This window comes from Sorex araneus, chromosome 1, assembly GCF_027595985.1.
Source record: "Sorex araneus isolate mSorAra2 chromosome 1, mSorAra2.pri, whole genome shotgun sequence".
Taxonomy (NCBI): Eukaryota; Metazoa; Chordata; class Mammalia; order Eulipotyphla; family Soricidae; genus Sorex; species Sorex araneus.
In genome coordinates, this window is record NC_073302.1 from 17609317 (window position 1) to 17635533 (window position 26217).

Here is a 26217-nt window from a genome sequence, read left to right on the forward strand (position 1 = left end):
TGGACATTCATGAAACAGAAGTAAAGGTTAAGAATGATTCTCCCCCAAAATATCTGTCTTGGGAGTTTACACAGAGAGCTCAAGTCTTTATCATGCATACAAAGTACTCAGTAAATATTTATCGAGCCAAATTCAATTTCTCTCCCTTACCTGTGCTTCTACTGAGATTTTGCTTTGTCTCTGATTAAATATAATGTGTTCTGATGTCCAGTCTTAGATGCTGTTCCCTTTTTTGTTATCCCCAGTTTGCTGAATGAAATCTGGCATCTCTCTTAACATATAGCACAATGGGTGAGTGGCCAGAACCAAATCCTAAGACATCAACAAATATTGGTGTCTGAGAGGAGGTCATTCTGAACTAGGGAGCGACCTTCAACTGTGTACCCACTCCTGACAGCTCAACATCCATTTCCTCATACTCAGGAGCTTCTGAAAACATCTCTAAACACACAACTCTGCCAGTAAGGATTTCAGGGACAGACTAGTGATGGGAAGCACTAAACATCAGCCTGCTGATGGTAACCAAAGAACCTCAATGATCCCAGTGATATCCTGTTGGGGCCATGAAGTCATGCTAGTGTTTTCCACCTCCTCTGCACTGCCCAGATCTTATATTGATGACAAGTTTCCATTCACTCATAGAACAGGAAGTCACAAACCTTCTGTGCTCAGTCAATGAACTGGACCCTTGACCTCCATCTAGCATTCTCCCCCTTACACCCCATTGGTCTCCATTAATATTCTGGACTGACAGTTAAGATTGACTGCCTCATTAGCAGGCGTCGTGCGGAACTCTGACAATAATTAACAACTCAACAGTCTCATTTGCTGGCCTATCAGAGAAGTATTCAATCAAAAATGTAATTTGCCCGATGCCTCCATTTAGCATGGGGAAGACTATTCCTTCAAAGTTTTAAATAGTCTAATTAAGAGGGAAGAAATAGAAGGGGGAAAATTATTAACAGTATAGGTTTAATGTGAAATTGCTGGAGCGAATTAATAATGCAATAACCATTTTTAGCAGCTGTCTATCAGTTTGTGGGCCAGAGTAATTCAATTAGTCAGCAAAGAGCTGTTCTGATTAGACAGTGGGGAACAAGTGCCATTTCATCTCCAGACGGCACTGTGCACTTTATTTCCCTGGAATGGCAAGAGAGCCTTGACAAAGTTCTATAAGACTCTGCACAGAGTGTGTGCCTGGTGGTTGAAGCAAGTTGTCTTGCTTTCTCAGGACTCCCTGAAAATGATCACAATGCCTCTCCTTGGGGTTTACTTGCCACTGGTTCTAAGTGATACTGTCAACTTCCTTGCTTCAAGGTGAGCACTCTGGTTCAGAGGAATAGTGCAGGTACTTAGAGTGCCTGCCTGCAGGAGTCCTCCTCCTCCTCATCATCATCATCATCCTGTTGATCGTCGATTTTCTTAAGCAGTCTCAGTACCATCTCCATTCGTCCTAGTCCAGGTCCTTTTAGAAGCCTCTCTTTACTTGTCCTTCCCAATGGTGCTGCATTGGAGGCTCTTTCAGGGTCAGAGGAATGAGACCCATCATTGTTACTGGTTTTGGCATATGAATACGCCACGGGGAGTTTGCCAGGCTATCTCATGCATGCAGGATAGCTTGCCAGGTTCTCTGAGAGGGAGAACTAGGCTATAAGATGTCACGAGACTAGGCTATAAGATGTCACGCGACTGCTTCCAGGAGCTTGATTTTATTGTCTCTGGATGTTGGCCGTTGATGGGATTACATGGTGCCAGGGGCAGTTTCTGGGTGTGACCGCCTAGCTACTGGAAAAAGGGGGATATGGGCAGAAGAGGCCCAGTCCCAATCCAAGCAGGCTTGGAGATCTCAGCCCTGGGTCCCACATACTTGGGTCCCTCTGCTGGTTCCTTCATGTGTGCAGCTTGTCTGAACATGTGGAGAGGGGCCTTGAGCATGACTGTGACTGGGTTCCGGAGGTCTTTGGCTGTGGGGGCTCTTCTCAGGGCAGGGAGGGAAACTCAACCCACTGCCTCTGAGGGACCCTGGTGAAGACAGCCAGGCGCGGGGAACTGCAAGAGTATGATCATAAATTCAGATCCCTGATTTCCCACGTGTGCCAGGCCAGATCTATGCAGTTCTGCTGTCTGTGATCTCTGACACTACCAGCAATTCCTGAATATACTGCAACAAAGTCTACACAAGCATCACAAAAAGGGATGTGGGCCCCAGCAAGCAACATAACTCATAAAGATGTCACAAATACGACAACTAAGAGTTGTGGCCTCTGGGAAGCATGTGTGGGAACAATATAATGAACCCCCATGAGTACAGCCAGGATATGGGTATCTGAAGGAAACATATGACCCCAGCACATGCAAGCACTATGACTAAAGGAGAGCAGACCTTGGTGAGCATCACAGCTGAGTGTGCAAGTATCATGTCCTGGTTTGTAACCTCACCGCCATGAGCACCACAGCTATAAAAGAACACATTGCAGGCACCACCTGCCAGGTGTAGGTGCAACCCCCAGTCATTGCAGCAACAGACACCAATCACAATAGTGAAGGGAAAGATAATTGGGAGAGGGTGGTTTAGGGTGGTTTTTGAAAAAGACAGACAGGCACATCAGAGAGGGCCAGAGAGATAGTACAGTAGATCGGGCACTTGTCTTGTCCACAGCTGTCTGAGTTTGATCCCCAGCACTCCATATGGTCTCCTGAGAATTTTCGGAGTGATCTCTGTGTGTGTAGAGCCAGGAATAAGCCCTGAACACTGTGGGGAGTGGCCTGGTTTATTTTAAAGTCACATAAGCTGCTAGAATCAAGCTGGCCCTGCCCAGGTCCTTACTCCCAGCAGCCTAATGCCACAAACGTGTGATCTATACATGCGTTTCCTCTTGTGCATGCTGAATCTCCTCATATCCATGTCTGTGCTTACAGGGAACTTTCTCTGGAGAAGTCCTTCACATTTTCTGTCATTAACTCCTTTTAGTCCCCCAGGTTCTACTCAGGTCCTCAGCATGCAAAGCCTTCATTCCCCCAAACAAGCATTCTGATTTCCAGGTTCTTTCCAATGCTGAGGTGCAGAGAATTCTCTTGACCTGTAAGTGCATTTCTCCAGGTACCTCCCATGGGACAGTAAAAAGCTCATATATGAAGGTCTCAGAAATGCAGAAAGTGGGCCCAACAGAATGTTGTAGTGCCTGGCCTCAGGCAGCACTAATTTGGGTTCAGCTGTTTCATAGTTCTGTGCCATTGGGTAAAAGTCTATCAGACATTATGCATTTATTTCTTCATGTCTGGAATAAGAAAGCCCACTTTGCTGACTTCTTGAAAGTCCCATGGTGTACAGTAGAACAACTGGCTCCTGTTGTTCTAAATGCACTTGCTACCAAGTCACACAGCAATCAATACCGCAGTATGTTCCTTCACATCAACCTGGTCTTTGTCTCTTAGACAGTGGCCTAATAGTACAGTTTTTTACCTTTGAATGTAGTCTCGTTTTTGTCCTCATATCTGTGACCCCTTTGCAGTCACACAGAGACTACATTTCTGCCATCTACACATCACACACTGAGCAACACCCAGCTTTCTGCATGCACGTGACAGCCTTTGACTATCCGCTGCAGAATGTGCAAGCATGCATATTAGGCAGAGGAAAAAGAGCTGTGACCATGAAGGGTTTTTAAGGGCAAGTGCGGGGAGGTAGGAGTACCCCTTTGCATTCAGATCTGTATGTGCTATGTGCAGTTTTCCTTGAATATCTGGAGTAGTTCAGCATTGCTTTATATGAAGATATGCTATTGTGTCATGTTACGCTGGTAAGTGTTGGTGTCAGTCACCGCTATTTGCATTTCAGCTATTTTTCTTAGACCTGAAAAGTCTCCCATGCGAGCCATAGTTCTCTCACCTATAAAATAGGCAGTAATAAGCTTACTCTTAGGACTTTGGACTGTTGTGTGTTGCTCATAAAGTAGCTGTAGTTTCTTCCTAAGCGGTAGCTTTTGGAGCGTCATTTGAAAGAGAGGCAACTGGGGAAATCAGGGATACTGTTAGGGGAGGGGAGGGGAGTGGCACTAACCCAGGAAAGAAGGAGGCGATAGGATGGGGAGGTTGTGTATGCATAGAAGGGCATATGGAAAGACCTGTATAGAGGCAAAGCTAAATTGGTAGTTTTCCCAGAGGACAGCATGCCGCCGGCCATTAACACCAAGAGCTAGTTGTGTATAGCCAATAGGGCAGTGCAGTGATGACTTATGTCACTTACTCATGGAGTCCCAGATTTGTCCCTCAGCATCTGCCAGGGAAGAGTTCCTGGTGGAGGGGCTACATGAGAAACAAAGATACTTCTGAAAGTTCCCCACCCCGCCCCACTCTGAGGTGCTCATGCTTAGAGTGGGAACTAGCACCGGCGCAGACTAAGAGGTAGACGCCTAAACAATCCCAGGCCTGTTTTCTTGGGGATGCTCAGGTGTTAAGGGAAGGGCAGCCCGATACAGACTTGGATTGTGGCTATGTAGTCTCTGTGGCCAAGACGACTCAGCGCGCTTTGTGACCAACATTTGTGAGTGGAACTTGAATACTGACAAAGCCAAGAGAACGAAGCCCACCTCTTTGTTTGCTGACAATAAATATGAAGTCGTGATCGCATGCTCATAAGGCCTACCGCTGTTCTCCAGGTATGGGGGGGAGGGGGTCACATCCCTTACACTGTTTCTGTCCTTCAGCAGTACGAACCCACTTGGGGGGAGGAGGGATTGGAAGCAGGGTACCCTAGGGAGAGGTGGCATTGAATGAAGGTGTAAATACCTGACCCAGAAAACCGAGGTGCTGATGGCAGGCAGCAGAGACACTTCCCATCTGTGCATCTCAGTAAAAGCTCAGGTTTTTTAGAATGACCTTCAAACAATGAACCTGAGCTTTGTTCCTCTCGTGTTCATGCCGCATTAGAAAAGAGTGTTCCAGCTGACCTGTTTATTATGGTCCAACTCATCAGTTTATCCCAAATTTATAAGCCGTAATTCATGGTTCTTGGAAAAGCTCAGGCTGTTCTCTTTTTTTCCTTCCCACTCTCTCATAAATTCAGCTTTTGCTTTTATACCTAAATAATGCATGACTATCTCCCTCTTCTATAATAAACTTGCTAACTACCTCTCTGGTTTGTCTGAGATTAGGTTTTTCACATCTGTAAAATAAAAATAAAAATGGGTGCCCAGGTGATATGTCCTGTGAAAGATTTAAATTAAGCAATACATGGAAAGTTACAAAATCATGTTTAATAAAGCCCTATTTAGCAGAATGACCAGGCTTATTATTTTGAGAGTTGGTCAAGTAATTCTTATGTGAAAAATAATATATGTATATACATAATGCTACACACCACTAATGTAAAGCAATAGCAATGCTAAATGACCTACACTAATTTTGTGAAGGCAAATGTGTTAAAATGGAACCTTTGGGCTGAAGCAAAAATCCAGCCGGTAGGGCACTTGCTGTGTATGCAGCTGACACAGCTTGGATAGTCTGTGCCACATATGGTCCCCCAAGTCCCACAATGAGTGATCCCTGAGTACAGAGCAGGAGTAATCCCTGAGTGCCACCAGGTATAGCCCCAAGAAGCAAAATACAATAATGAAATGAAATAAAATGGATCTGATGACATGTAATCAGGTGTAAAAAACTTCTACCAGGGGTGCCCGGTGGAGAGCTCTGGTGGCTCTCCCCATCGGCCACCTGGGTTGTCTGTGGGGGTGGGGGGGTCCGTCCCAGGCCGCTCGCCCAGCCTGGCGCCCAGGCCATGGGGCAGATGAAAGAGGAAACAAGGGCCAAGCTGGTTGATGGATCGGTTGCCGTTTATTCCATTCTCTCCACTCGCCTGTTCCAGTGTCTCTGAATTCCCCGTTCTAGTCTCACACTGCCCCCTTATTCCTGGATCCCAGCTTTCTGGATTCTGCCATCTCTTCACTAGACTCTCCATCCCTCCTTGTTTCTCTCCACCTCACCCTCTGGGCCCATGCTGCATCCAGTCTGGTAGCAAAATCAATATAAGAAAGCCCTTCCTGAGGGCCCACTAAGTTCAAAGGAAGCTCCACCTAGAGATATTCCAAAGCCCTTCCTGACTACCCGCAGCCCAAATACCTCTTAAGGTGTTTTCCTCCTTTCCTCAGTCCAAAAACTCCATCAACATCTTGATACTAGTTATTTTTGTATGGACACAGTAAAAGATACATTGAGGCTTGTAGGGCAGCTCTCCTGGGAACATCTTGCCACAGACTCAGACTTCAGGGCTCAGGCCAGATTAATCAGTCCTAACCCTAGCAGGGTCCGAATCTAGTTATTACTTTTTGGATCATGACATCATTTGTCCATGACCAAGCTCTTAACTTGTAGTTTAGCATTAGGCACTTTGGCCAGGCCCATCTCGATGCCAGGATAGCACATAACTCACCGCTTGCCCTGGGTCCATCTCATCTCTCATCGGGACCCTGCCTTTGGGGGTGCTAGTAAGTAAGGGCAGCTGAGGCTTAGGTCAAGAGAACAGATGCCCAAGAGGAAAATATGTAGAGTCAAATGACTCCCAGGTTATAAAAGCCAAGCATTTGCTACTGTCTCCCTGTGCCCATACAAAAGGACATGGCTCTGAATAAACTATGCAAAGGACTCAAGGAGAAGAGAAAAACAATATTTACAAGTCAACAGAACACAAAGAAGTTACAAATAAACACAGAGCAATGGGAACACTGTGATGGGAGTAACCACAAAACCTAAACTACCTGAGGCTATATTATCCTACAGTCAGGGATAAAAATAAGAAACAATGGACAGAGAGTCCAGGAAGAGTTGATGGAGCTCCCCAGATTATAGAATAATCCAAGGAGAATGTGCACCAAAAAGAAATCTCTGGGTTGGAGGGTGGGGCTGAACAGTAACAGTTGTAGCTTTGTCATAAAATGTTATAATTATGTATTTAGAGAGACTTTTGGAAAACATCCAAAGAGCTCTGATAGGAGAGATCATTTATAGCAGAAATCCCAAGAATGTTATGTATAGTTTCTTGGCTCTTGTGGTATTTTAATTAGGCATGGCACCAAGAGATGGCATTCAAGTTAGAGGACAATGATAGTAGACCACATTGGATGGAAAATAAAACAGGATGGAGGAAGTTTAGGAAGAAGGACTGGGACTTAATCATCAAGGACCTTATATTTAGGCTAGAGTATATGAAATTGACTGTGGCAATAGAGAAATAGACATTGGACACATTTAATTATATATTCCCATACTTGTGTGTGTAATAGTGTGCATGTATCCTTAACGTGGACAGAGGAAAGAAGGAGGTAACATGAAAGAAGAACTTGTGACCTAACCTGAAGCTTTGGGTCAAGAAGCTTTGTGTTTCTTGGTCATTAATCATAACTATAATAGGTAACAAAGAAAGAGACAGTGCTAGGTTTGGGGCAGTTTAAGAAGTGGAAACCAATGTTTAGGAACTATAGATAAATTCAAGTGACAGGCAGTTGTAGGAGACAGCCCTAAGCACTCTCTAACGTATCTGAGCATCTGTCTTAAGCATGCATGACACATATGCATGCATTCCTACACCCAAAAATTATGCTCCCCTTCAAAACTGTGTCTGTTGCTGGTACTCTAAGCCCCAGATGATGAAATTTGGTTGTAAGAAGTACATACACTTTGTTTGAAAGCTTCTTGGATGGAAACCATGCTAATAGGTGGACACTCCCCCATTCTCTGGACGTTTCTCACCCCACATGTTCTACTAAATGTAAAACACCTAACGGGACTATCTAGCAGACACCCAATGTACAGTTTCTATTTTCCTGACAATGATGATGTTGAGACGATCAGGGTGACCATAATGATGGTGGAGTTTCATCATGAAGCAGGGTTCTGATGAAGCAGGGATGTAGCTATGAACAGACTATCTTGGAAATAAATTCCCGATGACTTGGTAATTGGTTTTAAAGATTTTTTTCCTTATTATTTTATATTGAGGAAGAACATACAGTGTATTCATTTAGTATTGAACTGAGATTCAGGAGATTTGGTTTTCCTTCAAACATCTCCTTTCTGGACCTCATATTTACTATCTTTAAAATGAGAGAATTGATTCTAAAGATCCTGGGTCCCTTGGGTGACTTGTACTAGGCAGAGGCAAAGCAGCCTGTCCTTTTTCTCATATCCATGAGCATGTATCTTTGCTAGGTCAGAGTTCCCTGTCACCAGGACCAAACCTGGTGGACACGGTGAGGATGCTCCAGAAAGAGCTCTCCCCTGATTCTCAGGCTGTATGAATCACCTCTGCTAAGGTTCCCCCGAGTCCTATATTTAAGGACCCAAATTCCAGGCCAGAGTGATAGTACAGGAGGCAGGGTCTTGCATCTGTCCAATCTGAGTTTAATCTATAGCACCCCATATTGTTACCTGAATCCCAGGAGTGATTGCGGGGAATAGAGCCAATATTAAGCCTTGGACACAGTTATTGTGGGCCAAAATTTTAAAAATCACTCAAATTCTCTTTTTCTACATGTTAGCTGCTCTTGATATGGCCCCACTCCTTTATCAAACATCAAAACATTTTTAAAAGTTGGCGACCACTGGTGCAAAAGGTGGTAAATGGCACAGCCAACCAGATCAGTGAAGAGTAGGTAAAACCCAAAGCAGCTTCTGGAGATTTAACTCACGTGTTCTTTAAAATAAATGTAGACAGTTCCTCACTTCCCTAAGAAAAAAAATGTGATTCTTCCAGAAAAACTCTCTTTGAAGAAAAAAGGATCAATAGAAGCCATGTGCTAAGTGCATGGTGCTAAGTGCATGGTGCTAAGTGCATGGTACATGTAAGTGTATCGTGAAGGGGCAAACATTTCATTGTGGCAAAGTGTTCAGCCCAAACTTGGTGACTAATAAACCAGGTGTCATATATTGGTCCTCCCAAGAGTAAAAAAAATGACTTGCTAAAGTCATAACTTCCAGGTCTGAGAATTCATGAGAGAAGATACAGCACAGGAAAGAACTTCTGCCTGTTGACCTCTAGTCAGGTGATCTTCAACAGGTCTTCAATCATAGAATGAACTTGTATCAGGACTGTAGAGAATGTCCTTGGAGAGAACAAGCTTGAGAGATAGGCTGCATTGACTCCCACCTACTATTCTCATCTGCACAGTGGGTAGCACTGCTGATCCTTAGCTCCTAGGGTTTACTAGGAGGTGTAAGTGAGAAATGCATGTAGAGAACCCAACTCCCTCTCTCTGCAAGCCTCAATGGACATGATGTGCATACTCAGAGAACATAAACCCTTTCCTATACTACCCCTGCCTCTGTAGATCTTTTTCAATCTTCACAGAATTGAGTCTATTCCTTTTAAGTCATCTTTAAAAAAAAACATTTCAGGGTAAAAGAATACAGATCTTCACTTAACAATGATAAAACTCACCCACAGGTCTGCACTCTTTGGTGATTTTATGTAAATACATTCAAAACGGTTGATATACATTTACAAGTACATGTTAAATCTCAATGGGAGACCTCTATATTTTATCTGAAACTTGCTTATATTATTCTTAATATAATGGTGTATGTCTCTAAGTCATTCACATAAATCAGCAATATTCTTTTTCATGGCTGGTTAATATTACATACATAGAATAGATGTATTGTGATCTATTAAACCACTCATCGCAATGGACCTTTACATTATTGTATTTCTTTTAACATTTTTAATGGTGCCATAATGCACAGCCTCATGGATATATATTTGTGACTTAAAAGTTCTCCAAGTGGAATTACATGATAAAAGAAATTTTTCATTTTGATAAACACTGCCGAGTTGCTCCCTAAATATATGATACAAGGGCTAAACTAGTCACTATTGAACACAAATTGATTTAAAAAAAACACACATTTAGTTTGACATTATGTCAGTATATAAAATAAAACAGACACATATCAGGAGCTTATTATTTGTGTACCAAGATATTCACTTTGTAAACAGCAGTAATCCCAGAGCTCGGGGTCTTCTGGGGATGGGGATTTTGACTTTGAAGAGCTTAGGGTTATATTATTCAAAAAGATGCCTTACCGTGCGAAGTCCTAAGCAAGGAAATCTTCCAGAGGGTGGTCCTTGAGCTACAATATAAAAGAGGAAGAAAACTAAGATTGAAGAGAGGGTTCAGTATATTCATGGATCGAGGGCTAAAGTAAGGTCAGGATCCCTCCCCACTACCCACAGGCTCCAGGCAAGTCACAACCAGAAACTCTTGTCTGTTAACATAGAGATCAGGACTAGTCAGCCAGGTGACCTCAGAGCACCTTCATTCTTAACATCACCACATATGTAACACTGTAGACTTACATAGTGTTACATATGTAACACTGTAGATTTTAGAAGATTTGACACATGCCACGCATTTGACCAGAAGTTCTATTGATCACATAAGAAGTCTTTTCTTTAATGTAAGGCTGTAGCCTTTAAAATAATAAACCCACACAAACTTCTTCTTTTATGAATCCAGCTGACATTTTGTTGAGTGGGACAAGGTAAATTTTGATCAGCAGTGAGTGATGTAGCTCAAGGGTTAGAATCTAAGTCTTACAAGTCTCACCTTGTGCCCTACCCTACCCATTGAGCACCACCACAACCATGAAAAAAAGTTGAACCTAGTGCCTGAATATAGTCAAGTCTTTTCATTATCCTATTAAGGTTAGAAAGCATCATGATCATTGAAGGGAACTTGCAAGACACAGGTGGGGTGTTGATCTGGAATGATTTAAGAGAGCCTCAAAGTCGGTCGCTCCCATTTTCCCCTTCATTTTACTCTTTTTGGTACCAAAAGAAATTAATCTGCTTCATCTTTTACACTCTCTCCTTTAAATTATTCCCTGATAATGATGCCTCTCACTGGATATAGAGAACAAGGATTTGGATTTTATGCCATTAAATTTATTTAGAGCTTCTATATCAAGCAGCGCCTGACAGGTTCCTCTGAGACTGGCAGATCCACTGGGGTGGATGCAGAGAGGTGCTCTTTCTGAGACGGGACTGTGTTCGGAAAGTGGTTTTTTCCTCATTCACTGAAAATTCTGCTGCTCCAGGAAGGAGGAGATGGCTGGGTTCAAAGGTTTTCTTCAGAGACTTTTGATCAGAGAATTTTGATCTTCTCCTTATTTCCATTGTAAGGATTAAGGGGAGGTGGTATTTGAAACAAGATTTAATAATTTTGGGGGTGGGGCAAGGGCTGGGGTGGGGAGGGGAGCTTTTCAAAGTTGGGGAAAGCCACAAACGGTACATGTAAGGGAGCTTGAGAGGGCATGAGCTGCTGGAGATGCAGCCTGGGTCCCTGAACATGCCGGGCATGTGCTCCAGCTCTTCCGTCCACCTCCTTAGACCCAAGATTTGTGAATTTTAAGAATAAAATTCCAAAAGGCAAGGAGAGGTGAACTCTCCAGCCACCAACTGGGGATCCACGTCACAATTTCCAACTTGTTAAATAGCGTCTTTTCAGAACCAGTTGCCACAGTCTAAGAAATATTCCTGGAAGAGAAGGCAGACCTTGCAGCTATTAAGATGGGAGTATGAGACTTCTGGACCATATTCAAAAAGCTGCCCCCCTCAGGTGGCTCAGCGACATGTGAAAGTAGAGACACTTAGAAACTTTATGGACCTTAAAGGAGTCACATGTAGATATCAGGAGAGTTGACACACGCCACATGTTAGACATGTGACAGGAAGTTCTGTTGACCATAGAGGTTATGTTCATCTTCACCTTGACCCATAGGCCCAGAGACTGAAAGACACCAGTCTATTGGAAGCAAATTTAACTACAAAATGTAAGACTTGTAAATGGTAACATCTTGTCTCCAGCCTAAATTTTCCTTCCTTCCTTCCTTCCTTCCTTCCTTCCTTCCTTCCTTCCTTCCTTCCTTCCTTCCTTCCTTCCTTCCTTCCTTCCTTCCTTCCTTCCTTCCTTCCTCTTTCTTTCTTTCTTTCTTTCTTTCTTTCTTTCTTTCTTTCTTTCTTTCTTTCTGTCTGTCTGTCTTTCTTTCTGTCTTTCTTTCTTTCTGTCTTTCTGTCTTTTCTTTTTGTCTTTTTTCTTTCTTTCTTTCTTTCTTTCTTTCTTTCTTTCTTTCTTTCTTTCTTTCTTTCTTTCTTTCTTTCTTTCTTTCTGTCCTTTCTTTCTTTCTCTCCCTCTCTTTCTTTCTCTCCCTTTCTCTCCCTTTCTCTCTTTCTTTCTTTCTTTCTCTCCCTTTCTCTCTCTCTCTTTCTTTCTTTCTTTCTTTCTTTCTTTCTTTCTGTCTGTCTCTCTTTCTGTCTTTTCTTTTTGTCTTTTTTTCTTTCTTTCATTATGTTCTTTCTCTCTTTCTCTCCCTCTCTTTCTTTCTTTCTCTCCCTTTCTTTCTTTCTTTATCTCCCTTTCTTTCTTTCTTTCTTTCTTTCTTTCTTTCTTTCTTTCTTTCTTTCTTTCTTTCTTTCTTTCTTTCTCTCTCTTTCTTTCTTTCTCTCCCTTCCTCCCTTTCTTTCTTTCTTTCTTTCTTTCTTTCTTTCTTTCTTTCTTTCTTTCTTTCTTTCTTTCTTTCTTTCTTTCTTTCTTCCTTCCTTCCTTCTTCTTTCTTTCTTTCTTTCTTTCTTTCTTTCTTTCTTTCTTTCTTTCTGTCTTTCTTTCTTTCCTTTTTCCTTTCTTTATTTCTTTATTGATGGGGGAGGCCTTTTTATGTGGTGCTCTTGGGCTCAGAGGCCACTTCTGGAGCTACTTGGCTCACCTGTACAGCTCTGACAGTTCAGTTATTGAACTTGATGGCGAAGGAGGCCGCCAAGTTCACACCCGTCTGTGCTGGGGAGCCAGCAAGACTGCACTTGCTTGTGCTTGGGGAACCCTGCAGTGCCAGGACCAAACTCAGTGCCTTGTGCATACAAGGTTTACAGTTCAATCCTTGAGCTCTCTCCCTGGGCCTTGTATATAGATCCACAACTATTCTAAACTGGTAAGAGGGAACACCCCGCCAACAATAATAACAACTGCTGCAGACGTAACTTGCCTCTCCTGCCAAGTTCTCTGCCTAGCTCTCAGGGAAGATGCCTGGTGTATGAAACACGGCCCTTAGCCCCATTTGAGAGGAGGAAGCTGAGGTGCAGGGAAGTTACACACTTGTTCAGAGTAACACAAGAAGTACACAGAAACAGTTTTAAAATTATAGCATTTATTTTCCCATTTCTAAAAGCAATCCCTGCTTATAAATACAAGGACATAGCGACATTTTTTAAAAAATATTTAAAAATCCCTACAAGTGTATATAGTTCAACATGTTCTAGAGTTTTGCTTTTTTAAGAACTATACATAGTCTTCTCATTTATGAAAGATTGATCAAGTGTCCGCATGATCTTCTGATATCCCCTAAGGGTGCTCCATGTTACTGTCCAGCAAACATGATTTCTAATGATCGCGTGATAGTCTGAGTAATGTATGTGCGAGAGAAACATTGAGAAGGGAAGCAGTGAAAGGGGGAGGAATCAGAGGGAGTTAAGAAGGTGGAAGATTGACATTTCAAGGCAGAATATAAATAAGAAGAGAGCAAGGCCATGCGAGAGAAGCCCTGTGTTTGGCCATTATTTGGCTCATCAAAATTTTGGAATATTTCATGGAAGGACATAGGCATACAGCAGAGAGTTGGAAGAGTGATGTCAGAGGAGTGATATTTGATGGCATTTCCAGTCTATAATATTGCAACAAACTTCTCACCCATTTTCCAGCCCTTAGCTTAGTGACATGTTACTGAAAACTCCCTTGATGATGAGTCCTCTTCCCCTTTACATGCTGCTCCCATCCCACCTACAGGCAACTCTGTCAGCCTCTCCTCCCTTTCCTTGGAGTGCTTGGCTTCCTTTAAGCAAGCACTATATATACAGCATTCTCACCTGAGTCCAGGAGCCCAACACAATTCTAGGCACATAGTCAGTGCTCAGATAATTTTATCAAATTGATTAAATAATTAAATGATTGACATAAACCACCTCACTTCCCTTTATTCTTTGTGGTTCTGATTAATTTGTAGAAATTATCTGGGAACTAGGTTAAAATGCAGATTCTGAATCAGAGGATTTAGACTGGAGTCTACATTTCTGTATTTCTGCCAAGCTGTGCCCCTTAGCACATTTAAGGAAGTTTATCTTAGTGCATGCATGCATGCAGTCATTTATTCAGTGAATACGAAGTGAGCATCTACTTATGTCCACTGTACTTGGAACTGAGAATTTAGTCATGATCCAAATGCATGTGGTCCCTGATCTCTTAGAATGTATTACCTCAGGGAAAATGCTGGTCCCATTATCCTGATATCTTTACATGGGAACCTACAGAGAAATGTGTTATTAGGTGACTTTTGTCATTATGCACATGAGTGTAACTATACGCACCTACGTGGCACAGCCCACCACACACCTAAGCTGTATGGTAGAGCCTCATCGTGTTTGTAAGCAACATCTCACTCATTCATCAGTACTTGCACAATGAATTGTCATTAGCACAATGCTATGAATGTTTGGAGGAGAAGGATGACTTCTTTCGCAGTCGGGGAAGCTTCAGAGAAAGTCACAATTCATCTAAAATCTAAAGAATGGACAGGACAAGGATGAAATGGGGTGTGGGCTAAGCCTTTTAGACAGAGAGAACGTGTGTGAAAGACTCTGATAGCAGGAACATGCAGTGTCACTTGAGTCTTTAAAACCTATAGGAGCCCGCAGAAATTCCAGATAATACAAAAATGGTAGGAATTAGAAAATAACCCTGAAGTGTTAGAACCTTTATTATGAAATGGTGCAACCAATGACATTTCCAAAATATTGGGATATCTTGAGAAAGGGAGAAGGATGAGACAGGGCCAAATCCTTGTCTTAAAAATCATGTTGTATTGCTAACAGGATTATGAATTGTTAAAAACAGAAACTCAAAGACTTAGAATCAAATCATGCTTAAATCACCTACTGTGTATCTTGGGGAACTCATTTTAAACCTTTTGTTGGCGTGTTGTGGGGGTGGGGGATTACACCCCGGGTATCACTTATGCAAGGCTTATCTTCTACCATGCATGTGATCACAACCCTGACCCCCATTTTTAAAAAAAAATTTATTGTTGAATCACCGTGGGATACAGTTACATACTTAAAAAATTTTGTGCTTAGGGGCTGGAGCAATAGCACAGCGAGTAGGGTGTTTGCCTTGCATGTGGCCGACCCCGGTTCGATTCCCAGCATCCCATATGGTCCCCTGAGCACCGCCAGGACTAGTTCCTGAGCGCAGAGCCAGGAGTAACCCCTGTGCATTGCCGAGTATGACCCCAAAAGCAAATAAATAAATAAATAAAAATTAAAAAAAAAGTTTGTGCTTGCATTTTAGTCATACAATGATCGAGTCATACCCATCCCTCTACAGTGCCCATTCTCCACCACCAATGATCCCAGTGTCCCTCCCACCACCCCCAGCCCCCCACCCGCCTCTGTAGAAGGGCATTCCCTTTTGTTCTCTTTCCTTTTGGATGTTGTACTTTGCACTAGAGTCATTGAGTGGCCATTGTGTTCGATCTATAGTCTACTTTCGACTCACATCTCTCAACCTGAGTTGGTCCTCCAAATACTCTTTACTTGGTGTTCCCTTCTCTATCTAAACTGCCTTTTCGCCCAGCATTTGAGGTCAGTTTCTATATAAACACAAAAATGGGGCCACAAAGCAGCGTCTCTTTCTCTCTTCCGATGCCCACACCGTGTTCGGTAGCCTCCAGCCTCTTCCCCCACCCCGGGGAGGTTGATGGCAATGATGAGGCAGGAGAAGGAAGGAACGGGAGCCAGGCTGGTTGGTCTCAATTGCCATTTATTCCAATCTCCTCTCTATACAGTCCTGTCTCTCTCTGGTGCTCCCCTGAACCCCCTCTTACAGCCCCCTTAAATCCCCCAGCATGAGGGGCTGGGGTTTACACTTAGTTGTGGTCACAATCAATAGGGATAAAGTTCTTTCCCTCAGGGGATGCTGCTTCTAGGACAGATTCTCTTCCAGCAAGAAGACCCACCCAAGGGCGAAATCCCACCAGTGTGTTTCTCCTCTCCTTGTTCAACTAACATATAAGCATTCATTATATTAATCATTTTCTATGGACATCTTATAGCCTAACCTGGCTAGCTACCGAGAGTTTCCTGCCCACATGGGAGAGGCTCACAAACTCCCCATGGTGTGCTCATATGCCGAGATTGGAAATACTGCCAGTGGTTGTGGCACATGCCTGACTTGCGTTCAATACCTGGCACCCCATGATCCCCCTGCCACCACCCGGTGTGACTCAGGAGGCTTGAACAACTGGCTCAGTTGATCAAGAATAGCTGTAGGACCCCTAGGTCATCCTTATCAATGCTTGGGAGGCTACTATAAAATTTAAAAATGGGATTCACCTTGTGGATTCATGGGAAGGATTAGATTGACCAGTAGATATTGAATCTCCCCAGTCTTGGAGTACTTGTATTGTTTTAACGATGGAGTTGTGAGCAAGAAGGCAGCATTGGAGAGGACAGCACCTCCACATACCTCTCCAAGCTCCATATCTGAAGGAGGGGCAGACCTCTGCTTGAGGGGCTTCAAGATGCAGACATGTTGATGAGCACTTTACAGCGCCCAGAGAAAACAATGCCTCTGTGAAAAAATGTGCTATTTTAAACTGTTAGTTTTATTGTTATAATGACAGTTATTATTCTTACCATTATTATTTATTAAATAATGGAACTGGGATACTCTTGGCTTAAACTTGACCTGTATGTCACGAAGAGGCAGCTGATTTCTGTTGAAGGTGAACTCTACGGACATTTACCCTCACTGCTAATAGGGTTGTAAACTGTTCAGTGGCTGTGGGAAAGAGAATGGAGACATCTCAAAAAACTGAAAATAGAGCGAGCATATGATCCAGTGATTCCACTCCGTGGTGTCTACCGTCAAAAACACAGAACCATTAATTTGAAAAGATACGGACATGTCTTTGTTCATCACAGCATTTAGTACAATAGCCAAGATCCAGAAACTACTCGAATGCCCAGTGACAGATGAGTGGTTAAAGAAATTGGGAAATAGATACACTATGGAATACTGCTCAGCTATGAGAAAAGATGAAATCTTGCCTGTTGCTACCCCTTGGATGGAACGAGAGGAGATTGTTAAGTGGAATAAGTCAGAGGAAAAAGGAAAAATTCTAGATACTACCAGTAACATAAAGGGAATAGAAAATGGAAATAAGCCTTGGACTCTGACAACGGGACTGAAATAAGGCTGCTAAGGGGGTCAGTGAGGTTACCAAGGGGTAGGCGAATTATTGCTAGGGATGGAATGCACTCGTTCAGATTCAGTGATATAAGGACCGTGGAGGAGGCTACTTTGATGATGATGGAGGTACAGTCCCTTTGTACACCCAAAAGATAAACTTTGATCTTACTCTAAACCACCTTACCTTAATTATTTTTTAAAACGAATGAAAAAGGATCCACTCTCCTTTAAGACACTAATAATTTACTGGATCATCTATTTTATTCCCATTTACAGATGGAAAGCTGAGGTCCAGTGTCTCCTTTTACCCCTGTCCTTTGTCTGTGTTTATGGCAGTGACAAGGGATCATACATTGTGGTGCTTGCACACTTGGCAGTGTACTCACTGGGAGGGTCACTCACTTTCACTGTAGTGCTGGCACCCACCGCTGGCTACCATGGCCTTGAAATCACAATCTATTGTAGAACTGAAGGTTCTAGACAACAGAGCTGCTGGGGCAGCACTAGGCCCCTAATGGACAAATCCTGGATTAAGTTTGCAGCTTCAGTCTTGCAAATCGGGTGTTTTTTGTGCTTGAGCCAGTGGGGAGGGATGGGACAGGATGGACAGACTGCAGCAGTGTCTTCCCCATCTTCATGTAGCTATTATCAGGAGCTCAAAGTGAACTGAATTCAGATTCAGTGAAAGCAAAGTAGCTTTCATCCACAGCTCACTGGGTGCTCAGGTATTGTCAAAAAGGCCCAACTTCTCTTTGCAGCCTTTGCCTCATACCACTGTCACTGTCACTGTCATCCCATTGCTCATCCATGTGCTAGAGCGGGCACCAGTAACGTCTCCATTGTGAGACTTGTTACTGTTTTTGGCATATCGAATAGGCCACGGGGAGCTTGCCAGGCTCTGCTGTGCAGGCGAGATACTCTCGGCAGCTTGCCAGGCTCTCCGAGCGGGGCAAAGGAATTGAACCTGGGTCGGCTGTGTGCAAGGTGAACGCCCTACCCGCTGCGCTATCACTCCAGCCCATACCATTCCCAGCAGAAGCTCTGCAGACCTGATTGTTTGATACACAACGATTCATTGTGCATCAATACCTTATGATTCATTGCGAAGTCTCTGCTGCCCACACTCCACACCAGGGTCTTGTTTCCTCCTATCCACCATGCCCACCATGTGGGAAGAAAATACTCCCACACATCTATTTCTTCTCGTGTCTTTGGCACCCTGAAGCCAGAGCTTCCCACCCCCCGCCCCAGACAGATGCCATGAGAGAACTTATATTTTTCAGCTCATACCCAGTCACAAGCCCCCCATCATTTCCATGAGGAATGGGTGGGAAGGAACTTGGCCCACGTGTCTCCACTCACCTTCGCGCACAAGCCCGAGAGTTACGAGCTGTATAGATTATTTTAATGGTGGTATTACTTCCAACTGCGCGTCTCCCATCTGTTCTTCCCCAATTACGAATGCAGAAACCCAGCATGTGTCTCCATTCTGGCAGTAGAGAATGAAATATATGTGCTATAAAAGGGAGTATATTCTTTGAACAATACGGTTGGCACCTGGGAAGCTTGCCTGGCGTTTCCGACTCTCCCGGGCCTTCAAGAGGGAGTCAGAGCCCCCTTTGGGAAAGCATCCCAGCACGTCCCAATCATCTATCCCTTTCCCTCAAACCTAGGCTACAGAAAATTGGCAAAACCTACAGGGTTTGTCCCAGAAGGAGCCTGGGATGCTGGTGGAAACAGCCGAGACAGAGGCGGGAAGGAAAGTGTATAATTGGGGTCTTTGTTTGCTGCATCAAATATATGGGTCCAGGGTTGAAGACGCAGAGGGATCTATCTGATAAAACCTAGTTCAGGACCCATCAGCATCTCACACAAAGTACACAGTGTTCTTGTACCCATTTTTCTACTTGATGAAACCAGGGCCCAAGAGGTTCTAGGGGTCCTGCCTAATCTTAGGGCAGGAAATAGCCATCCAGCTTTTCTAAGGAAGTTGATGTTGAAACCTGCTTGCGGCTTCACTGCCCACCCTACCCTCACACACAAGCCCCAGGCACAGGTGAATTGATGTCACTGCTCCTCCACCCATATCTGTTCTGCCAAATTCAAACTGACACCCTTCCCTGCAAACCCCTCCCCTGCTCCTCACCCAGGCCCCCCACCCACTTTAGACAGATGGGAGGGGATACAGGGAGGAAAGGAAAAGAAAGGCGCCGAGTTCTAGATTTCAGCAAGCAAATTGTTCTCCTGGTGAGTGACACTTTAGGGAGGCAGAATTCCCCTGAATGTTTTATTAGAGGAATTCAGCAACTACAAATATTAACAGTGAAGTGATGAATTATTTAGAATTCATTCAGCTCCACCAGCCTCGCTGTTCGACATGAGAGTTTCTCGTGAGGCAGAGGGAGGCTGGATTTGCTCTGGGTTCTGGTTCCTGAAACAAAAAAAGGTGAACCCTGCATTTACAGAGCACCAACTTATGTGCAAGTGCAACGTTTTCCTCTTTTATTCCCTTGCAAAGACTCACACAGAGCTGGAAAGAGGAACAGATTGTGGCTCACAGATGTAAGGGGCCGGAGGATTGAGCTGGAAAGTGGTTTTTGTACAGACACAGGAGAGCCAAGGCTGGTCCAGCCTGTGCCTGGATTCAAAAGGCTTCTCTCTCCACACTACCAGCTGCCTCTCAGCTGCAGCACATGGGGAGGCGTGGAAGCAGAAAGGCGAGGAGGCCTTCCATCCATCCCAAGGAACACAGGCTAACAGCCTCCGGGACCCTGAACATCACAGAGGAGCAAAGCTTCCTGAGTTAGAAAGCCAAGGAGTTGGTCCCACTGTTGTTGCTGGCTGCTGCTACTCCCGCAGTCTATTGGGCTGGTTGTTTCTAGATAATATTTTCTTTGAACAGATTTCCTATTTCCAGAGATAACACAGAGTTTCCATCGGCATCACACCTAGTTTCCTCTAATGCCAACATCTCGTTCCTCACCATGACATTTCTCAGAACTCAGAAGCCAGCATCCATATGTTGCTAGGTTGCCTTTGAAGGGGAAAATTCCCCACTTTTTCCCAGTAATATCCTCCCTCCGGGGAAAAAAAAAACTATCCAAAAACCAGGCTCTGCCGCGCAGGCTCGATACTCTCGGTAGCTTGCCGGGCTCTCCGAGAAGGGTGGAGGAATCAAACTCGGGTCGGCCGCGTGAAAGGTGAACACCCAACCGCTGTGCTATCGCTCTCGTGCGTATTGGATATGCCCAAAACAGTAACAATTAGTCTCTCAATAAGAGACGTTACTGGTGCCCGCTCGAACAAATCGATGAGCAACCAGATGACAGTGACAGTGATCCAAAAACCAGCACAAGATTGTGCTCTTGTGTCTCATCAGCCTCCCCTGCTATGGGGCGGACTGCATCTTTCCTTCTTCTTCACAACCTTGCCAAGAAGGAGGGATGTGGGTCAGGCTTCCCCTTCCTGCCAAGTGTGTGATGAGGTGTAAGTGACTTGGACTCTCTTGGCTTATAAGTGAGATAAAGCGTGGAGAAGCCCCGTGCAGGGCTGAGGTGCTCAGGCCCCCATGGCTCTTATTTCTTGGGTTTGATCTTACCCCCTGGGGAGAGGAGGCACTTAGAGTAACTCTGCGTGCTGTACTTTAGGGCTCAGGGACGCTTCGTGGAATCACAGAATCCTAGAACAGGGCACTAATGGGATCATTGGGTCTGACCTGCCATTGCCGCTTGAAAGGCTCTTACAAGGTGGACTGCTTTGCTGAGGAGGCGGTACCTGTACTCTCTCTCTCTCTCCTCCAGCTGCACAGCCTGCCTCTCCTTTTAGGGTGAGGTCCTTAGGAAGCTTAGCGCACCCACTTGCTAACTTTCCCCCCAAACCCGCTTCCTTCTTCCTCTCTCTACAAAACCTGGGGTTGGGCTGGGAGGTGTTAATTCAGCAGCTAAGGCACCTGCGTTGCAAGCATGAGGCTGAGCACTGGGTCTCCTGTGCTGCCACGTGCACCAGCCTGGCTGCGGTCTGCATTCTCCCTCGCTGTCAGCACTGGGCATTTCCTGCCACACCGCAGCCGGGTGGATGTGTACCGAAGCACCAGAGTCAGATACCAGTGAACACTGCAGCTTAAGAGGGACGTGCGGGATCATCAACGGGGGCCATCTTTACCTGTTTCTCTCTCCAGAGGGCAGATGGGCATGATGATTGGAGTTCTTGTGAGTCTTGATTAATGTCTCTGCACGGTTTGGGTGACACCCTAATTGCTCCTGTCTGATTCTTAATTCACACAAGAGCGGGGAGGGGATGTGTGCAAGAACCATGCCTAGGTGTACAGTGAGCATGTGTGTAAACAGCACAATTTGAAGAATGTGACCCTAAGAGAGCTCTGTAGCTGAGAGTGTGAGCACTCTGGCATGTGCCCCCCGACCCCCGATGAATACTGTCATATGGTCCTTATATGACAATGTGAGTCCTCATATGACTATGTGAGCTCTGAAGCCAAGCATATGACAGCTGTTGGGCATTCCAACAACAGTGTCAACTGAGGCAAGGAAAGTTGGGGGAGAGAAAAACCTTAGGATGGTCTTCCACCCGTTGCCCTCCCAATGGGTGCCCTATAATTAATGGAGAGGTTAATGTCTGCTCCTCTTTGTAGATCTGCATCAGTGTCTTTGTCTGTATGTTTTATAAATACAGAATGGCCATGTCATGCATGCTCTGCTTCACCTGTGTGCTGGGTGCGTTCCCTGCTCCAAGGAAGGAACTATTCACCTTGAACAGAGGTGTGTGTCTCATAGCAAAGGCACTCTGATACTGGGGTCTATCTTACACTTGCCTGGCTCCTGTCAGTACCAGAGGCTTCTGGGGTGGTCGGATGTTTAATATGGGGTTGGGACCTAGAATACTTGTGAACCATCATTTTAAGGCAATTATCTAAGGCATGCGTCTCAAGGTTATTACGGGCTGTCACAGTTAGGGGCAAAGGGATGCTACTGGCCTCTCCTGGCTAGAGATTAGGATTCAACTAAATGTTCTACAGAGAACAAAGCAACATCTTCCAACAAAGAAGTCTCTGACCCAACATGTCAGTCTTACTGGTCCTGAGAGATCCAATATAAAGGGATTTCAAGAGAATGCTATTTGCATCTTGTAAAGTGCCCTTGACATGTTATGATCTTTTTTTCTTTTACAAGGGAAGTAGTCACATCTCTACATCATTTTGAATTTGTGACTTTGCATTTTCTTTCTCCCAGAAGACTCTCCAAACTGCTTCATCTCAGATCTCATGACATTTAGATTGTCCAGGCTAGGGAGGTGGGGGGGTTACCTCAATTGCTAGAGTCCATGCCTAGCATCTACAAACCCCTGAGCTTGATCTCCAGCACTGCACATTTCATGAGCTCTTGCAAGTGTGGCTCTGGTGGTCCTCTGAGCGCTGCATTGTAGGCTCTGACCCCAAGGGATCCCCTCCCCTGCCTTCCCAGATTCTCCCGGCCTCTAAGTGTTAGAAGATACCACTGCCAGGACCCCTAATACAGATGACCGTGCAGCAGCATCACTCAGCACCAGGGCATAAGAATGCCAGAGAACTGTGTCCGCAGCTCCAGAAGCCCTTCTGTTTGGATGGCTTAAAAGCAATTCCAACGTTCCATGTCTGAAACCATCCTCATGCTGCCCTTCACCGGTTCTTCCCTCCATCTGTCCCATCCTGGAAATGATGCCCCGCGTGCCCGTTACTCAGACCACATGGCTGGACTCACTTCTTGACTGGCTCTAACTCTCATTTCTGCCTTCCAACTGCCCGAGAAGTCTGGCTCCCCCACTGTGAACGTGTAACCATCATTTGGAGATAAATGCAGGTGCATGAATTTTGTGCATCAAAACCCTATATGTTAGCATAATTGTAATCCTTATACCTAAGCTATAATTAAAAAGCATTTAAAATAATATATAAATTTTTTTAAAAGTAGGGCACTGTTTTCAAGGCTGGGACAGATGGTGAGAGGAATGCTTAAGGGGTATAGGGAGATGAAGGATAGAAAGAATGGAGGAGAGGGGGAGAAGAAGCAGATGAGAACCAGAGGGGCCAGGTGAGAGGCGTCAGGTACAAAGGTGGACAAAGGTGGTGCTAAGGTCTGATAGAGCCAGATATCCAAACCACAGGGTCAACAACACTAAACTCAAGAGACCCAAACTTGAACAATCAAACTTAGAAAGGTGCCTGTCAAGAGTGCAGAATGGAGGGGGCCAGGTTCTAAGTGGGGTTCTATGGGAGGGAACCTGGGAACATTGAGGGAGGGAAGTTTACACTGGCGGTGGAATCAGTGCTGCGGTGTTCTATGTCTAAAGCTCAACTATAAATATCTTTGTAAATCCCAGTGTTTTCATTTTATTTAAAATGAAAGGGAAAAAAAGCAAAACCCTCAGCCCCTACCCAACCCCAGTCAACATCCTCACTCACACTAGCATCATCCAGCACCTGGGAGATGACAGTGGTAAGACTGAACTCTCCTCCCCTACCTGTTGTCACCACCGAATCTTCTCAACACAGTAACTTGAATGATCAGTTCATTATTTTAAAAGGGGGTCATGAGGTGGTGAGAATCAAAGCTAAGACCTGGTACTTGCTAGGTATGTGCTCTATCACTTGAGCTTTCTCCCCAGCGCTAAGATTTGTGCAGGGGGCAGATCTCTCTCTATGTGGGGATTGTCGAAGGGCAGTGCTGTTGGAGAAAGCATGCACATTCTCCCTTCCCACTCACCTTCCCCCCCTCTGTATCTCTTTTTCTTGAATATTCATCTGGTCTTTTTGTTTGTTGGTTTGGGGGCCACACCAACAGTGCTCAGGGTTTACTTTTCACTCTGCACTCAAGGATCACTCCTAGCAGGCTTAGGGGACCATATGAGGTGCCGGGAATCAAACCGGAGTCAGCTGCATGCAAGGCAAGCGCCCTACCTGCTGTACTATCTGTCCAATCTTACCTACTTCCTGTTTGAGAAGCTGGCCTTATCAAGCAGTGCTCAGAGGGGCTGGAAACCTCTCCACAGCAATAATCGGCCATTCGAATCAGAGGGCTCAGTGCTTGAACCTCTCAGTGCTTAGGGGTCTTCCAGGGTCACAGCTGACAGTACTCAGAGGGTCATTAGCTCAAGGCTAAACTCTGGGCTTTTTGTATGCATGGCATGTTCCGTGGACCCCTGAATTATTTCCCTGGTCCCAATTATTCCTTTTATAATGAACTAGCAATCCAGTAACTTCTCTAGCTTCTGTGAAGCCTGAGAGGGGGTTGTGGGCACTTCTGATCTGGAGCCAGTCCTGTCGAGCATGAGAACAGCATGGACTGCCCACCATGTGTCTGAGGTGGAGAGCTTTTTGGGAACTGTGCCCCTACATGGCAGATTCTGACCCAGTCTCCAGGCAGAGAGGGACAGAAGTGAGTGGAATTGTAGAACCCCCAGATCGATCCTGGGAGCATTATGTGCTTGGTATAGGGAAAGCCCCTTTGCCCTAGTTGGAAATAGGTCTCAGAATTCCACATTTAATCATGAATACAAGGCTCCATGAATAACATGCCTGAATGCCACAGAATTGTGAGACAGGGGTGAAGGGATAGAGCCAGCTACTCATATTTGGGAGAAGTGCACCCCCAAGAGGGCAAAGGGGTGGTGAAAACCCTGAGTAGGCAGGGGCTGGGAGGTGGGGGGCAAAATCAGAGATGGTGGAACGGATTAAGAACAGGGGTTGTGAGGAGATATCAGATTCATTTTAAGGATGCCAGAAGAATCCTTTGAGGAGTAGCATTTGGGCGGAGCATCGTATGACTTGATTTTTAGCTTCTTGTTTCATTTCCCTTTTCCCTTCCCTTTGACTTGATGCAGTGGCCAGCAGTTGTACACACCTGGTTGTTATACACTTGGCCACAGGGCTCGCTGGGGGATCTCACTCTTAAGTGGAGGTGCTTGAGTGCACCTGGCTGATGTGCCGAAGATCACAGGCTCTCCGGTTGTGGCAGTGCTGGAGTCCCAAGAAGCTATTTCATGGTCCGTCCCTAGGAATTACACCAGGGATCAGAATCTTGCCATCAGTGCATGGCAGATGCTTTGAATCACTTCTCATTCTCAGGACTCCCAGGCCTTTATTTCAAAATCCATGCAATCCCTAAGTATCATTGGGTATGGCCCCTACATATGCAGAAAAACTAAATGCATTCCCCAAAACCCCCTAAATCCAGTCCTCTTGGGGTTTTTATAGAGGCTTCCAGTACATAGGAAAGACTGATGAACTCACTGGTTATTGACAATTGATTTTACCAGCCATTCTGTTTCCCTCAAGTCATGGGTATAGGACCAAAACTTCCCACATTGAAACCATATGGTGGATTCTCCTGACAGGCTGTTTCCCTCCTTAGAGGATTGGCCAGAGTCACCCCAGTGACCTCACCAAAGGTGCCTTTAGCATTCCTCACTCAGGGAATTCGGAATATGATTGCTATGAAGCCAGAGCTGCAGAGGAAGATACATATGAGAAATATGAAGGACCAAATATCTATTGCTCACCATCTCTCAGTGCGGTATGAGACACTGTTCTGCTCATATTGTACTCAGTTCTATAGACCACGCCTCTAGAACGGTGCTGGCTGCTTTGGACAGAAAGGACGTGCCAGACAAAAGCAGTGGATCCCAGATTGTGCTATCATGAATCTTAGGCATGTGGATCCAGACTTCCTTGGACCACACAGAACTGGATCCCAACATCCTTCAGGACCATGTGGAACCGGATGCTTCCTTGAATTCTGTGAAAGCCTGTAGATCAGTAGGTGTTGAACTGATTGAGAGGAACAGCAAAAGTGTAGGATAAAGTTCAGGGGCACTTTCTGTTACCTTCAAAAACGTAAATTTCCAAGGGTGTGGTGTTGAATGTGTTTATTTTTTTTGCCAA

The 26217-nt window shown here is 44.8% G+C and overlaps 1 protein-coding gene and 1 non-coding gene across 5 annotated transcripts in view; both read left to right on the forward strand.

The window, feature by feature from the left end:
* Positions 1–26217, forward strand: part of ASTN2 (astrotactin 2) — a 1092638-nt gene that overhangs the window by 546699 nt on the left and 519722 nt on the right. The window lies entirely within an intron of this gene.
* Positions 21424–21553, forward strand: LOC129401495 (U8 small nucleolar RNA). The gene has a single exon (XR_008628386.1). It is a non-coding gene; the product is annotated as a U8 small nucleolar RNA (small nucleolar RNA).